We start from the raw sequence: 17515 nt of genomic DNA on the forward strand, positions 1-17515 counted from the left end.
ATAGGTTATATACTTTTTTACATATTGTAAAATCTCAAAAAATTATAGATTCACTTATAGGTAGGAATCATGAGTTTTAATGTCAAGGAACTCAGGAAGTAGCATCCATATCTCAAGGACAAGATGGTTTTCCTTTAGGCCACTCGTTTACAAGCTTGGTGGGCCAAATATCAGGCTTCGGTTTAAACAAACTTTAGGTACATTCATGCTGACCTAGAAAAAATTCTAAGATGGCCACTCTTATAGTCAGGCCTTTAGAGAGTTTTTCTCTCATCAGAATGAATGTGTAGACTCCTTTAAATGTGAAAATGTAATTTTTACATTCTCCCCTTTCTGCATAAGAAAAATGGAATTCAAATGTGAATTCAAACATCCTGTGAAGATTTGAGAATTAGGCCACCAGCCATACTTACTTTCCCAGTTCTCAAGGAAAGACAGATTCATTTTTTTTTTTTTTAAATTTATTTTTTTTTTATAATATATGAAATTTATTGTCCAAATTGGTTTCCATAAAACACCCAGTGCTCATCCCAAAAGGTGCCCTCCTCAATACCCATCACCCACCCTCTCCTCCCTCCCACCCCCCATCAACCCTCAGTTTGTTCTCAGTTTTTAACAGTCTCTTATGCTTTGGCTCTCTCCCACTCTAACCTCTTTTTTTTTTTTTTTTTCCTTTTTTCCTCCCCCTCCCCCACGGGTTCCTGTTACGTTTCTCAGGGTCCACATAAGAGTGAAACCATATGGTATCAAGACAGATTCATTTTTTAGTTGCTGATGATCAGGGTTCTGGGTTTCAGGGACTACCCAGAAAGAGGCAACAATTTGAAAGATAGAACCTGAGGGAAATGAAAAGAAAAGGGGGAGAATTTCCTTAAGTCTAACAAGGAAAAGTAGCAAAGTGGGGTAGGATGCTCCAATGGTATAGATACATGGTTTTGTTTACAAGGGCCACCTGTCATGCCCTTCTTAAGAACAATCTTCATTAAAATCTGTTAAGAGGGTAGATCTTATGTTAGCTGTTCTTGTCAAAAAAATAATTAATTAAAATAATAATAATAATAATAATAAAGAGAACAGAAGGAAACTTAGAGGCGATGGTTATGTTTAATGCATAAGTTGAATGGTTTCATGGGCATATACTTATCTTTAAACTCATCACATTGTATGCATTAAATATGTACAGCGTCATACATGTTGGTCATACCTCAAAAAAAAAAAAAAACAGAGAACAATAATCATCATACGTGAAGGCATAGGTCCCAAGTCCAATTTAAGGAATTGTTCCAATGGTCTCTGATAACACAGTAAGTGGGCAACCTCTGTTCCTGAACCCTCAACAATGCCCAGGGCATATGGAAGTCCAAGGAAAGGTTGGGGGGGGTGTGTGGCTAGAAACATGGTTGAACGGAAATTTCTTGTATATACATATACTTGTCAGAGAAGAATGAACTGAAAGATCCTGAAACCCCCTAGGCTAAGGCAATATTAATAACAACATTTAACAGTAGGATTACTATGACCTGCTCAAAATTGATCAAAGACTACCACTGAGGTTGTAACTGAGGTATTCATTGATCAATTGAACTGATTAGATTTTCTTTATTTTACTGCCTTTATATCATGGAGGGAAAAAATCTCATACACCGTATTTTTTGTCATTTTTATCATTAAGAAAATTTTATGACACATGATGTGTAGTTCACTGTTGAAATAATATGGTTGATGGAGATTAAATGACTAGGATGAAGGTTAATGGAGAGGAGGGATCTGGGTGCTTGGAGTTGACAATATGCTCAAAGGAAAGAGGCAAAATAGCTGGGCCATATTTTCCAGGTTCAACATGAGACACCAGGGTTATCAAGGAGGTGGGAACCCAGAACAAAAGCCTCTTGGGAGGTCAAGGGGGTGCCTGGGTGGCTCAGTTGGTTAAGCATCCAACTTTGGCTCAGGTCATGATCTCACAGTTTGTGAATTCAAGACCCCCATCAGGCTCTCTGCTGTCAGCACAGAGCCTGCTTAGAATCCTCTGTCCCCCAATATCCCTGCCCCTCTCCTACTCACACACACATTCTCTCTCTCTCTGAAAAATAAATAAGCAGGAAAAAAAAAAAAAGCACTGTCTTGGGGGAAAAATATCATACATCAGGCTGAAATGTCTCAGAAAAGAGGAGAAAAGACTTCCTCTAATGAACGTGAAACAACAAAAAGTAAGAGAAAGAAAGTCATAACACAAATAAGCATGGAGTTGAAACTACTAAGGACCAAGTACTTGCTCCTTTGCTCCAAACTCAAACAAAAATGACCTAAGAAACAAAGAACTAACAGAGTTTCTGAGATAGATTATCTTTCACCTGAAATCCAAGAGTCAAAGAGAATACTGAGCAGGTCAAAGCTTCGGAGAGTAAAGGGCTGCTTTGGGAGCCCAAAGTCTCCATTGTTCCTGCTAGAAATGGGTGGTCACAGGGCAGTGGAAGAGACACAATCATTTTTTACTTCTCAGACCATTGTTTTGCAAACTCCAGTTTACAAAATTGTTTTAAACGTAAATGAAGCTCTGATATTACTTGTCCAAGTCTCCTGATGTGTTTTTAGACTTTAGACTTGAGAGATAGTTAGCACTACAGCATAGCATCTCAAAGCCTGTAATATGAACTGTTTTAGGTAGGATCAAAGGTCACCTCGGGCATCTGTCCAATCCTAGTAGTTTTTTCTGTTGACTTCTTTAAAGTGTGTTATTTAGTAAAGTAATAGACAACAAAAGGAGAAAATTATAACACAAATAATCATGCTGTCAAACAGGGTACTTCCTGTCCTAGATCTCCAGAGTAAGGTTCTTTGGCATTTATTCAGGCCGATATTTGCCTCTATGGCTGCCTACTCCCACTCTGGTTCTAAGGGAAAAAGTGTGAAGTGTTGTATTAAACCATGGACTTTACTCCTTTGGGTCTCAGTTTCCTCATCTATAAATTAAGTGTGAAAACGCATCCCTGGCTACCTCACAAAATGGGTGTGAGAATTAAAAGGAGATAAATTTACATTGTGACTTGAGGGAGCCCAATTAAAGGTATCCCTGTTTTCCTTAGTCATGTTATGAATAAAGAATAAGATGAAATAATCTGTCACATAGAGAACCACAATACCACATTTATTACTGATAAAGCTAATATTGAAAGAATGGCTTATATTTGCAAGTAAATAGAATTCCAAATATAGAACCCAAGAATTAAAAGGACTTACCACCCAGGACTGGAATACTACAGCACCCCTCCATGTTCCCCCTTCCCCCCTCCCAGTAAACACATGGAGTGGAGGAAAAGGACAATTTATGGTTCTAGTGGGTGGCTTTCTCCGAAGAGGAAGAAGGTATAGTTTAGATGAACATGGCAAGTTTACACTTACCAATCCTACCAATCTATTTGCTCATCCCTTTTTTTCTCCTCAGGAGAATCAAAACAAGGGACAGAAAGGACCCCTAGTGTCATACAAATAAAGATATCTTTATATGGAAGGGCACATCAGGAACAGAAAAAAAGCATTTCCTTCACCATCTCAACCAATTGATCTTATCATTCCCCCCCCACACACACATACACATATTAATTATAAAGGTGTTAGAATATGGAATAAAAACACGAAGGAGTATTAAAGAAAAGTGGAAGCCAAAACACAGTAATCTAAATTTCTAATTTTCCCTTATGAGGAAATGGTAATTAAGACAGGGTCAACTACCTGGGATTATTCTATTATTTTATTTATTTATTTGGATCGGTTATTATTGGGCATTGTGGAATGAAGGACTCTAAGAAAAGGGAACTATTTGAATGTTAAAGAGATGTGGCTTCATTTTACACACCAAATTAGTGAAACAGAGCCTCTGTTACAATTGCAAAAACAGCCTCATTATTTGCAACTATATTACATAAAGGATGTGTTTGAAATAAAATGACACAGTAAAGTATTTGTCACATCTTAATTATAACCATTATCATTATTGGGCTTGCTTTGTCATAATTAGGCATAAATGTGAGTAATTCACAGAAGTTCTAGTGATCACTGTCCTAGACTCTAAGTCTAAAGTTCTCTCTTGGCCAGCAAGAGAGCAGATGCAGGATTAAAAGCGAGAGATGGCTAAGACAAGAGCCCCGAATAAGGGTCCTTGCCCCATTTTTATTAGGATCAGAAGGCTTACAAACATGGTGATGGACGTGCACAAAGAGACGATGAAACTGTGAACATCAACTCATGGACTTGAGAGAAATGGGGTCTTGAAGATATTCGGGGTTAGGAGTCTGGGTAAATACAAAACAAAATCCTGGCACCAGGTGAGTTGGAAGGTTGTTCACAGCAAACATGAGGCACCACCTCTGTTTGTCTTAGCTAGCCTAGGGGATGACACAGATAGGACATGTGACCTCAGGGTTAACAAGGCACTTTTTCTTTTGCTAATCAGCTCAGCTCTAGGCAACTTACCCCACAGCCCAGCTCTCTATAGCCCCATTTACCTGTTTACCTAATTTGGTCCTTTCTTCCTGTGAAACCAGCTTTCTGCTATAGTACTAAATTGGGGGGGGGGGGGGGAACTTTGGCCCTGAATACCTAATCTTGTTTACCTCATATACCTTTGTATTGGGGGCCTTGTCTCTCCCTCTCTATTCTGGGAGCCTTTGCCCCTCTCTACTTTATTTTGGGGGCCTAATCTTGTTTACCCAAGCTTGGGTGTGAGCATCATATGGCTTTGTAACTCTTTATGCCTTGTTAACCCATTGGTGCAAGCCCAGGGAATTTCTAAGCTTATTCCCCACAATCACTATATTTTTATGAGGCTAAATCTGATTTTTAGTTTTATCTCTTCTTACTCTGTCAGTTGTTATCATCTACTGTGGTAACAATAGTTCTTTATTATCATGGAGACAAAGCAAAGAGCATCATTAACTACTAGAATTCCCTCGACTCAGGTTCTTTACTCCCACAACTGCCTCAGCTTCTGTGCTCTTTCTCCTTTCTCTGCTGTGGGAGGTGAACTTTTAAGAGGCCCTCAAGGATCTCCAACTTCTGGCATTCACATCCTTCTGAATCCCCTCCCCTCGAGTGTGGGCTGGTAACTTGTTCCTAACGGATAAAATACCAAAAGGGAAGTCATGTCACTTTCACAATTAGACTTCAATCTTGCCAGCAGGTACCTCTCTTGCTAGCACTTTCCCTTGCTGTCTTGTGTGCTTATTCTGATAACACCAGTGCCATACTCTGAAATGTTCTATGGAGAAACCCAAAGACAGTGAGCCAAGGGAAGCCTTCAGCCAGCGGCTAAGGAGGAATCAAGGCCTCAGTCCAACAGTCAGAGAGGAACGAAATCCTGCCAACAACCATGACAGTGAGCTTGAAAGGGATTCTTCCCAGCCAAGCCTTGAAATGCCTGCACCTTGATTGCAGCACTGTGAATGAATCTGAAGCACAGGTCACAATGTGGCACTGGCTTCCTCAGAGTAGCTAACATCTGCCCTGCCTACCTCACCTAAGACACTATTTGCAAAAGCACTTTTGTTAATTTCCAAAGAGGTGTATAAATTATATGAAACCAGGCAAAGATGCAATCATCTGTCCTGGAGAAATACAGACAAGGTGTAAACAGCCTAAACGAGAACTCAGCTTAGAGTTAATGAATCTGTGAACAAAGGAAAGTTGTGCAACTCTAACGAATCCAGTGGCATATACCATCTGTAAATACAGGGTCATATTTAAAGAAGCCCTCTGAAGTTGTAATGCCCCCAATTTCGAACCCGAGAGACCACCAAGGAGCCGATACGTATGCAAACGCACGAGGGTTTATTTGCAAGCTCGAGCTTGGGCCCAAGTATACCTGACACAGCGGAGCAGGGACTTGGACCCCTAGGTTAAGAGGCATAGCAGTTTTATAGGGGCCAGTGGCCAATGAGATTGTAACACACACAGAAAGTTGCATAGTCATGTCGGTCCACACGCAGGTGGCCAATTGAATTACAATTTACCCTATAGTAACTTTTTGAACTAGCCTATCACTCTGGTCAGAATTGGTGCATAAGTTTGGTGGACAAAAGGTGGGGTTTAAGAATTGGCGTGCAAGTTTGGCAGGCAAAAGGCGGGGTTTACATTCTTTGGCTGTTAGAGGTTCTGCATTCCTATATGAGCCGGTTTCCAGTAAGGGTGTGCTCAGCAGCTTGACTAGGGTGGGGGAGTGTCTTAAGCAATAAGTAGGTCATGTGGGGGTTATACATGAGATGGTGGGTGTGGCACAAAATGGAGTTAGTCTTGCTCTGCTTGTCCAGGGGTAGGGGATTTTTGTTAAATTCCTTGCGTCCCACAAAGTAGCCAAACATAATTGTTTCAGCCAAAAATAATTAATAAGAGATTGCATTCTTTACTCCAAATGCTGAGGAACATTAACAGGATGCAATGTATAACCCACATGGACTCTTAACTTCCTCCACTCTGCAATTGCTTGCATCCTGAGAAAGTTCCAGAACTTCTCACACACTTAATTTCCAAACAGTTTCTTCAGGTCTTGTTCTGAATGATTTTTATTTTCCCTCTCGCCAACGCCCCTGTTTTCTTTCCCAACAAGTGAGAATTCTTCTTCTTCTTCTTCTTTTTTTTTTTTTTTTTTTGGTCTGTTTTATTTGTTTTGATGGGAAAGGAAGCAGAAAAGAGAAAGAAAACTGAACTAAAGAAAAGGAAGTTATCCTTAGCTACATGCTATCAATGAAATGTTAATAATTTTTATCATTGGAAACAAAACTGACACCTTTCCCTGCTTCCATTATGGGTAAGTGTGTACATCATTTCTTTCAGTCAGGGAGAAAGTTTGTGCCTGAGGATAAACTAAAACTAATAAACAAAAAAATAGGGATACCGTGTCTAAGTCTTGAAGCCTGAGCTTTCCTATAAGTTACTAACTCACATTTAAAAGAACTTCATTTTTGTTGACTTTTGCAGATCTGATGTATGAAGCTATGTGACTGTGCTAGTTATTAAGTTATTGTCTCTCAGCTCCAAAGCACCCTTCTTTAAAAAAAAAAAATTTTTTTTTTAATGTTTATTTATTTTTGAGAGAGAGAAATAAACAGAGCGTGAGCAGGGGAGGGGCAGAGAGAAAGGGACACTCAGAATCCAAAGCTCAGAGCTGTCAACACAGAGTCCGATGCAGGGCTTGAACCCACGAACCGTGAGATCATGACCTGAACTAAAGTCGGACACTTAACTGACTGTGCCATAACATTTTAGATTTTATCTTAGTATTTTTGAAGCAGAATATGAAACTGAAAAAACTTTGTTGTGGTTTAATAATGTGAGAATACACACATGTAAACACGTTTTGAAGCTAGAACTTCACAGACAGGTTATATGCACTGCTATCTGTAAGTGCCTTGAGGTTAGGGACCAGACCTTGTATTTAGTTCAAGTTTCTGGAATATTTCAGGATCTCAATATATATCTTTAAAAATACATACACACAAAAATAATGTGCTCTCTCTTAAATGGGTTCTCTGATATGCTGCCCAGCAACTGATACAATGGCAGAAGTCCTAGATTTTCCTTTTATTTTTATAACTCTATCTTCTGGCTTCCTGTTTTAGACTGTATTTTCTTCCTTCACAGTATGCTCATTTTTTTTGTAGTAAGTCTCTTTCTTTTAATCTCTTGAGGAAAGTTTTACTATGTCGTCATTTTCGTCACAAAGAATTCACTTTTACCAAAGAATTTTAAAGCAATGTACTTTTTAAAAACATTTTTGTGGGGTCCCTGGGTGGCTCAGTCGGTTAAGCATCTGACTTCAGCTCAGGTCATGATCTCACACTCCGTGAGTTTGAGCCCTGTGTCAGTCTCTGTGCTGACAGCTCAGAGCCTGGAGTCTGCTTCATATTCTGTGTCTCCCTCTCTCTCTGCCCCCCCCCCCCCCGCTCATGCTCTGTCTCTCTCTGTCTCAAAAAAAAAATAAAAACATTAAAATTTTTTAACATTTTCGTTATTGAGGTAAAATTTAAATAGGGTGAAATGCAGGTATCTTAAATGTATAATTTGATGGATGTTCTTAAATGCATAAACCAGGCTGCATTATGACTTCCCTGGGCCCTAGGTACTTTTGCATTCGTGGGCTTCTTTCTTTATACAAAATGTTAAGAATTATATTTTACGATCGTGTTGGTAGAACAACCAATACAATCCAAGCTACACGCATTATTGCTATATTCATTTTATGTTTCTAACTTTAAAAGAAATTAAAATGAAAATATTTTCACGGCCCGTAAAAATCCTCTGAGTCCTAGGCACTGTACCTACTGTGCCTAATGTAGAAGTCAACACATCTGTGTAACCATCACCCTGATCAAGATATAGAATATTTCTGTTATCTCAGAAAGTTTTCTTGTGCTTCCTTCCATTTGGTCCCCACCCCCAAAGGCAACCATTCTTCTGATTTCTATCACCATATTCTTGAGCTTTATATAAATATAAATCACAGTTTGTACTCTTTTATATCTGGTTTCCTTCGTCAAGAAATTTTTGTGATTCCTTTTTATTGCTGAGTAGTAATTCATTTCATAAGACACCATAATCTGTTTATCAATTCTCCTAAAAGTGGACATTTGGGGTTGTTTCTTGTTTGGGACTACCATGAATAAAACTGTTATGAACATTCTTGTATAAGTTTTTTTGTGGACATTAAGTTTTTGTTTTTCTTGAAAAATCACCTACGAATGGAAATACTGGGTCCTAGGAATGGAAAATACAGATGTATTATTTAATTTGTAAGAAACTGCCAAACTGATTTCCAAAGTAGTTTTACCTTTTTATGCTACCAGCAGAGATACGTGGGAGTCATGTTGCTCCATACCAATATTTGTTCATTTTAATTCTAGACATTTTTATGGGTGCAAAGTGGCACCATATTGTGCAATATTTTCCCTGAAAATTTTAAAGATAAGTAATAAAAAATGAAGTTTGCGTTGCCCTATCCAATGTTGAACTTGAAAAACACCCTTTAGCCACATTTTGTTCAATATTCTTTTCACCAATACCTAATACCTAATGAGTCTCTATTTTTCTCCTTAATTGTTATCCGTCAGTTCCTCCTCTAGATTTTGGCCGTAGTAATCATCATATCATTGGCTATTTTAATGAAAACAGTTTCAGAAAAGTGGGTAGAGGCAAAATCTAGAGTGTAATTGTTCAGATGCTACATATTAAGCTGTCTTCATGTTTTCATAAAGAAAACAATCTGCTCGCCACAGCAATAGTTAGCAATGTAAATTTTACAGATTATTTCCTAGAGGAGATAGATGAAGGTATTTATATTGCATAGCTCACAGACTTTTCTAGAAAATTCCTTGTTAGACTCCTCCCTAATCTCTCCCCCCTTCCCTCCCACTATCAGCTATCAGCCCTCCCTCCTTCTTATTCAATTTCTCTCCCTCGTCTGCATATTCCACTTGGTCATGAATACTGGCACTGTCTTCAGTTTGAGAAGGGTTGCCATTCATTATTGAGGAGAAAAACAAGCCGTAGACCAACTGCCTTCCTTTAGAAGACAATGAGGGATTATATAGGTAAAAAAAAAAAAAAAAAAAAAAAAAAAAGTTCTGTAACATTGGTTTTCTTTTTTTTTTCTTTCTGAATTACCTTTGGTGCCTTGATTACTTAATATAAAAAAACATTTTCTTCTATGTAATAATAGCAAAGTCATCAAGAAACAGTCCACCTGTCAGATTTCATAAAAAGATCTTGTCAAAACAAATATGTATTTAAATTAAAAAAAATAAAAACACTCTACCACCACTATTACCACAAATGCAAACCTCACTGTTGGTGCTGTAGTTTGGAAATCTGCTATAACATCACGTGCCCTTACCTCTACCCTGCACAATTACGAATGGCTGCTCTGTTGTACCATGACCGGGATGCATGGTTCTTTGGAATACATTGTATCTGTGCCCTCCAACAAAGCAGGAAAAGTAATAACTTTTATGGATGCCAAGGAGTCTTATAGTTTCCTCTTAAAATCTGTAGATGAGAAAATACACCTGGGTAGAACTTAAAATGACGTAAAAAGAGAAGGCATTATTCTATGCAGAACAAAGGAGAGGCAGATTGGATTTAGCTGAACGCTATCTATTGCCTTGAGGATTATTTTTTATATTCATTTTACTACTTTATTCTTTTTTTGATCTCAAAAAAGTATGTGCGTGTGTCACCTTAATATTTTGGTTTTGAAATTGCTATTGTTTAGACTTGTACAAGTAAAAGTAAATCTTGAGTAATACAACAATTAATTTTTAGTTGAGTAATAAAAGCTATTCAATGGGTCCTTGGCATCCTGGGCATTTACTGTTTCCTCTCCTCTGTTATTAATGCTACATTTATTGAGCATTGAATATGAACGTGACAGGGATGGTACAGATAATAGTTCTTTTGAGTTCCCAGTTCTTTGTCTCGGTCTGAGTTTGATGACAAACCAGTAAACCACTTATTGCAATACAGTGTGTTAAATGGGAGGCACTTCACTCAAACTGGGGTCTGGTGCCTGGGATGAGAAATATTAAGCATATTAAGGAATGCTTTCAGTTTTTATGGTCCAGGAAAGATGATTAGAGAGAGAGAGAGAGAGCATCAAAGTCTTAAATGATGGATGGATTTTTTTCTAAATATCTGAACTTTGCTCCCTAATCATTGATTGACTGATCCATTTCTTCCTGATGGAATTATAAGGTATGTTAAATTACTGTTACATATTATAATGTTTGTTTACACAAATGGGAGTTTCCTGTTCAGTTCCATTCATTTTTGCATTCTTATGCTGTGTCTAAACTTTTAATTAGCACAGTTTTATCATGTTTTGATATCTGGGAGGCCTAGTCCCCCTAAATGTTCTTCTTTATAACATTTTCCTTGCCATTCTTACCAGTTCTTTCACATGAATTGTAGGATTGTTTTGTCAAGGCACTCTCCTCCCCAAACAGTTTTGTGGGGAACTGAATAAGGGTTACATTAAATCCACATGTTAATGTGGGCTGAATTGACATGTTTCTACTCTTCAGTCTTTTCAGGATTGGATTTTTTTTTTAATAAGGAGCAAAGATTTATTCGCATTATCTTAGAAAATTAGGGGTTTATCATAAGAAGAAGTAATGGAGACATTTGTTTATATTCTGTATATATTTCCGAAGTTTGCTGTTTTCCTCCTCATGGCACATTCTTTTTTTTTTTTTTTTAACTTATCTATGCTATTTTAGATATTTTGGTTGCTATCATGAATAGGATTACTTTTCCTTTATATTTCCTTATAGAGGAAAGGTATTTTTTAAGCTTTTATTTTATTCAGCCACTTTACCAGTCCTCTTTTTCCTTTCTTTCTTTCTTTTTTTTTTCTTTTGTTTATTTATTTTTGAGGGGGGTGGGCAGAGAGAGAGGGAGAGAGAATCCCAAGCAGGCTCCACACTGTCAGGTACAGCCCAAAGTGGGGCTGTATCTCAGGAACCTTGAGATAATGACCTGAGCTGAAATCAAGAGTTAGATGTTTAACCGACTGAGCCACCCAGGCACCCCAAGTCCTGTTATTTCTAGAAGGTTTCCCATGGATTCTTTTTGAGCTTCTATGTAAACAAAATCATTTTCAAATAATGACTATTTAGACTCTTTTCATTAAGTTGTTTTCAAACCAATCACTGTGGAGGCAGCATGAAAGATGGGAAAGTAGAAGTGAAGGCATGGAAATCAGATAAGAAATTATGGTGATCAGGGGGCACCTGGGTGGCTCAGCCAGTGAAGCCTCTGGTTCTTGATTTCAGCTCAGGTCATGATCTCACGGTTCATGAGTTCCAGCTCTGCATTGGGCTCCGCACTGTCAGTGCAGAGCCTATTTGGGATTCTCTCTATCTCTGCTCCTCCCCCACTTGCACGTGCTTGCTCTCCCTCTCTCTCCCTCCCTCTCAAGACAAATTTTTCAAAAATTTAACAAAAAGAATGAAATTATGGTGATCAGGAACTGACGCAGATTGATAAGGGTTGAATGGAGAGGATGGATTAAGGGAAAATCAGAAGGTAGAAAGTGCAGGACTCAGTGATTTGGGGTAAGGGAGTGGGAGGATGACTTCCAGACTTCAGCCTTGACTCTGTAGAAATAGAATTACACAAGTTTTTTTGTGGAAAAGAATAGAGTTACTCGGTTAGCAGTTTATTGTGTGTTTATGAGTAAAAATAAGGATACCAAAATTTCTGGGCTACATAGGCTGGGGCATAGTTTGGGAACAGTAAAGTAGGTAAGCCAGGTGTCCTTGTTCTTGCAGCAGCTTGATGGGTCCTTGCATTTATGGTAACGGCTTCTCTCTGTTTCTGTGTTATTACTACCAACTATCGCGCCCTCTGCCTCAGGTCTACTACTTATTCATAGTTTCTGTTTACTTACGGCTTCCGTGTACTGTATTCTGAGTGTCTTTGAATTCTGTTCCTGCTACCATCTGCTTGGCTCTTTCCTCAGACCTACAGTTTAAATTTCCTAGGAAGAGAATTGCTCTAACCAAACATTGTCCCTATTATAATTGAGCTTTCCTATCAGGGCACTTAATAGGCAGCTGATCAGTTTCTGGAATGGCTGCCTCCAGGCAGGTGTTCGCTCTTCGTCCAATCGGCTGAGGCAACCTTTGGATAAGGGAAACACCTAGGACTTCTACAGTCAGCAAGATCTTTGGGGGAAGGGGCTCACCATCACCAACATAGAAGAGGCCTGTGGACATAGTCACAGGCTATGGCTTACTCTACCTGCTACTACACTACAGAAGAAGAATGGGTTGGGGAAGGGAGAGGGAGGGGTAGTCACAAGTTAGGTTTTGGTCGTGTTTCATTAGAGGGGCTTATAGTATATCTCCATAGATATGTCCTGTGGGCTGTGGATAACTCTGGCCTGAAGTTTGGGACCTTCGGAAGCATTTTTCAGTATTTTTCGGCAGGTGCTACTACTCTCTTGTAGTACCTGCTGTATTATAATAAGTAATTAACTTGTTTCAAAATTTGGTCTTTTTCATCTTTATATCCTCAGTGCCAGACACATAGTAAATGCTTAATAATTATATGTTGAACGAATGCGTAGTTGTGATTTAGAACCTGAACATTAAGGACGTTTCCAAGTAGACTGATAATACGATCATAACATCATGGTATTTTCCCCTATTTCGTACTTGAAAAATAAGAGAAGGGAAAAGAAACTTTTTACCTTTTGATATCTTTCAGTACATATCAACAATTTATATAATCTTAGTTCAATGAATGTCTTAACATATCATCTTCCATATTGTGTTTTTTTCTGTTTAGCATTCTTATGTACATGGATTTCCAGTGAGGTATCCATATAGTAGATATTTTTATGAACTTTCATTGTTTTGATATATCACTCTACTCAACCATGCCCCAGTTGTTGGATGTTGATAGTACAGTGTCAATCAACATAAGACTGGCGTAGGTGTATAAATTAACTTTAATCTCAATATAGAGGTTTTAATGTTTAAAGTCCCTCCACACTCCCTAGATAGCTACACAAGAATTCCAAATATCTTACTGAAATATACACAAGGGTTTATTAATTAGTTGAGGAATATGAGAAACGATCTTTTTTAGATACAATTTTTTATTGGTCAAGTAAGTGAGTGGTGTTCAAGATAGGCTGTGTATACACCATTGCCTTTCAACAAGGTGTAAGAATCCAGGAGGGCCACAGGTTTTTACCTTTGATTTAGTGCCTGAGGTCTAGGGCTTTGTTTTATCTGGCCACATCTCCTCGTGAAAGATTTTGTTTCCTAATAACTAGAGGATTAACTGTGTAGCTCCTGAGCCCGCTCAGAGTGAACTTCTGTTGCATTCAGAGTGCCTGAAGCCAGAAATTGTGGTCTGACCTAAGTTTATAACAACCAGCTACATGACTGCTTTTGTGTTTGCTTGCTTACAAAAGTAGTTTGGCAGAACTTAAGGTTTGCTTTTATTTTAACATATCACCTGGAAGCCTGGTTGTGTGAGAGAGGCCCATGGATGCTCCACCTTTAAGCATCTGACATCTAATGACCTGATTTTAACCTGACAAGTGTTGAACAAATGGGCTTACATTGGTTCACGATAGACTACTTGCAAATGTTCCCTGTCATAAATAAGTGACAAGAATGAGATTTTTAAATAGGAAAGTACAATCCCCTGAGATTAAAGTATATAAATCCCCTGAGATAAAGCATATAAGTAAACTGAGGGCCTCTAAAGGTGAAGTGATTTGTTTAAGACCCATACAATTGTTAGGGCAGGGCTGAGGCTAAACCCCAGTATCTTGTAGCCTGGAATGGTGAAAACACGTCTCTCCACTTTTCCAGGGACATCCAAGTTTTCCCAATAATGGGCTACATGGTGATGGTGAAGGCTCTATGAGGTTTTGTTGATTAAAATTTGTGTAAAAAAAAGTCCAAAGTTGGTATATGAGGACCGGAGTTTTTTGGAAGCTTCATGTGCATTGTTTGGAGGTTTCATTTATGCTTGTTTTTCTTTTCAAGTTTATTAAGCTTCGCAACCCCAGTTTCATGATCTAATTTTTACAGCGTTAAACTGGAACATATTAAACTTATATAATTATGTTCAGCTTCACTTATAGTTACGAATCAGTCCAGACTGCTACCATGACTCCTAGCTCCCATCAGTTATACAACGGTTAATATCCTCAGTGATGTATAGATTCATATAAGTTACTTCACTAGACAATTGTAGAGGCCTCAAGTATTTCAGAGAAGTTACAGATTATATACCATGCTCACTTTTATAATATATCCAATAGTTATATCCTAGCTGCATCCTAATGGGACATTTTTTCAAGCTGGCTTCCGTCATTAGTCTGGCTGATCTTGGGTAAATCATTTAACCTCTCCAGACCTTCTATTGTGAGAATCGAGGTATAAAATCTCTAAAAACAATTCTCATCTCAAGACTGCCCTTCATTTTTCACAACTTGGGTGCCTCTTAACATTCATATTTACTTCCAAAGTGTACTCTAGACCCCTGCCTTTTTTTACAACTTAGATTGGGTATTTTAGAAGGAAACCTTCCCGTCCCTTGAGACTAGAACCAACCTTCAGAAGCCTTAACCTCCCCAAAATCAAAGGTAAATTTTAAGAAAAAGGAAACTCTCCTTTTTTACCCAACCTCAAAATGCACTTTTTCTCTACTCATACCTGATGTCCCACACTCTTCAGTTTTCCTGAGATTATAATGTTTTTCTCTTCTGGACAAAACACCATTCCCTGTAAATGTTGTATTTTCTGGGGCACCTGGGTGGCTTAGTCAGTTAAGTGTCTGATTCTTGATTTCAGCTCAGGCCATGATCTCACAGTTCTTGAGTTCAAGACCCATGTCAGGTTCTGTACTGACAGCGCAGAGCCTGCTTAGGATTTTCTCTCTCCCTCTCTATTTGCCCCTACCCTGCTCATGCATGCACGTGCTCGCTCTCTCTCTCAAAATAAATAAAAATAAATAAATAAATGTATTTTCTATTTCTAAGAAAGGAAGAAGATATCTGCCAGCTCCCATTCATGACCCAAAGGATAGGTTTTTCCCAAACTCCAACCAACTATAATATTTTTTCTTACTAGTTTTTCCTCACTCCTGTTCTATTTAATTAAATTTCTCTTCTTTTGTTTCATTATAAAAATAATCAGCAATCACTGTAGAAAATTTGGAAATTACATAAAATTACCAAAAAGCAGGGTAAAACCAGTGTTAATCTACCTACCCACAGAGAGTCACTGACTACATTTTGACTGTTTCTTTTAGTCTTTTTTGCTTCTTTTTGTGACCTCTCATTTTATCCACCCAGTTGTCTTTCCCTATATGCCTTCACAGTCTGAGAATTCTCAACCTACCCAAACCACCAGACTAAAAGATCCAAGAACTTGAAAAGGAAATTGAGTTCTGGAATATGCACAACAGTCCCCTCTTTTTCAGACCATTTCCTCCCCAATTTTTGAAATTATAACATTTTCAAACACACACAAGAAAGTTGAAATAAAATTAAATCCTGAATGCCTATCACCTAAGTTCAATAATTTTTAACATACTGCAATTTTATTTTATCTCTATGATCTACACATACCTTTTCTCTTCTGAATTACTTGAATGTAAGGAGGCAGACCTCATGGCACTTTATCTCTAAACACTTCAGCAAGCATCTTCTAAGAAAAAGACATTTTTTAGATAATGACCATACCATTACTGCCCTAAAATTTTTATTTTTCAATGTTTATTTATGTATTTAGGAGGGGGGAGGGCAGAGTGCGAGAATCCCCATCCCCTGCGTTGTTAGCCCAGAGCCCAATGGTGGCTTCATCTCATGAACCGTGAGATAATGACCTGCGTCTAAATCAAGACCTGGAAGCTTAACCAACTGAGCCACTCAGCCACCCCTGCCCTTAAATCATTAAGAATAGTTTCACAATATCATCTAGTATCCAGTCCCTATTCAAATTTCCCCCATTATCCCAAGAAGGGATTTGTTCCTTTCTTTTGAACTAAGATTCAGTCACATGTTGGCATACGATAGTCTCCCCTTATCTTTAGGGAATATATTCCAAGACCCTCAGTGGATGCCTGACATTGCAGATAGTACTGAACTCTACATAGGCTGGGGTTTTTTCCTATACATACATACCTATGGTAAAGTTTAGTTTATTCACCAGGCACAGTCACAGATACACAATAAATAACTAATAATAAAATAGAGCAAGTATAACAATAAACTGTAATAAGAGTGTCATGAAATGGTCTTTCTCTCAAAGTATCTTACTACACTGCACTCACCCTTCTTAGGATGTGAGACAATAAAATGCCTACGTGATGTGATGAGGTGGGTGAATGACTAGGCACTGTGACAGAGCTTTAGGCTACTGTTGACCTTATGATCAGTCAGAAGGAGGCTCACCTGCTTCTGGAGTGCTGTGAACTGCGGGTAAATTAAACTGTGTAAAGCAAAGCCACAAATAAAGAGGGACTTTTGTACTGTATTTACTTATCTCTTCAGGATCTTTTAATCTAGAATGATCTCTCCTCCTTTATTATTTGTTCAAATGAGCTTTACTTTTTGAAGTCAGACCATGTTTTACCACCACGTTTTAAACTTATGCCCACTTCAGAATTAGCACAATGCACTGTCTTTCACTTGTACAATTGCAATTACCTCCCCACTCAAGTTTTGACTCCAGTCTATCCAATACGTGTTGTTGATGAGATTATTTTCTTACAGAGCATCCCAGGTCACCTTCAGTTTCAAGCCCAGTCATTCAGAGTCCTGCATCCACCATAGAAGCATGACTTGAACTGGGCCAATTAGAGTGAATCTCAGGATTTTTTTTTTTTTTACTTTTTTCAAGTATTTTTTTTTTCATTTATTTTTAGAGAGCAATAGAGAGAATGAGCAAGAGAGGGGCAGACAGAGAGGGAGAGAGAACCTCAAGCAGACTCTGCACTGTCA

This window comes from Leopardus geoffroyi, chromosome A1, assembly GCF_018350155.1.
Source record: "Leopardus geoffroyi isolate Oge1 chromosome A1, O.geoffroyi_Oge1_pat1.0, whole genome shotgun sequence".
NCBI lineage: Eukaryota > Metazoa > Chordata > Mammalia > Carnivora > Felidae > Leopardus > Leopardus geoffroyi.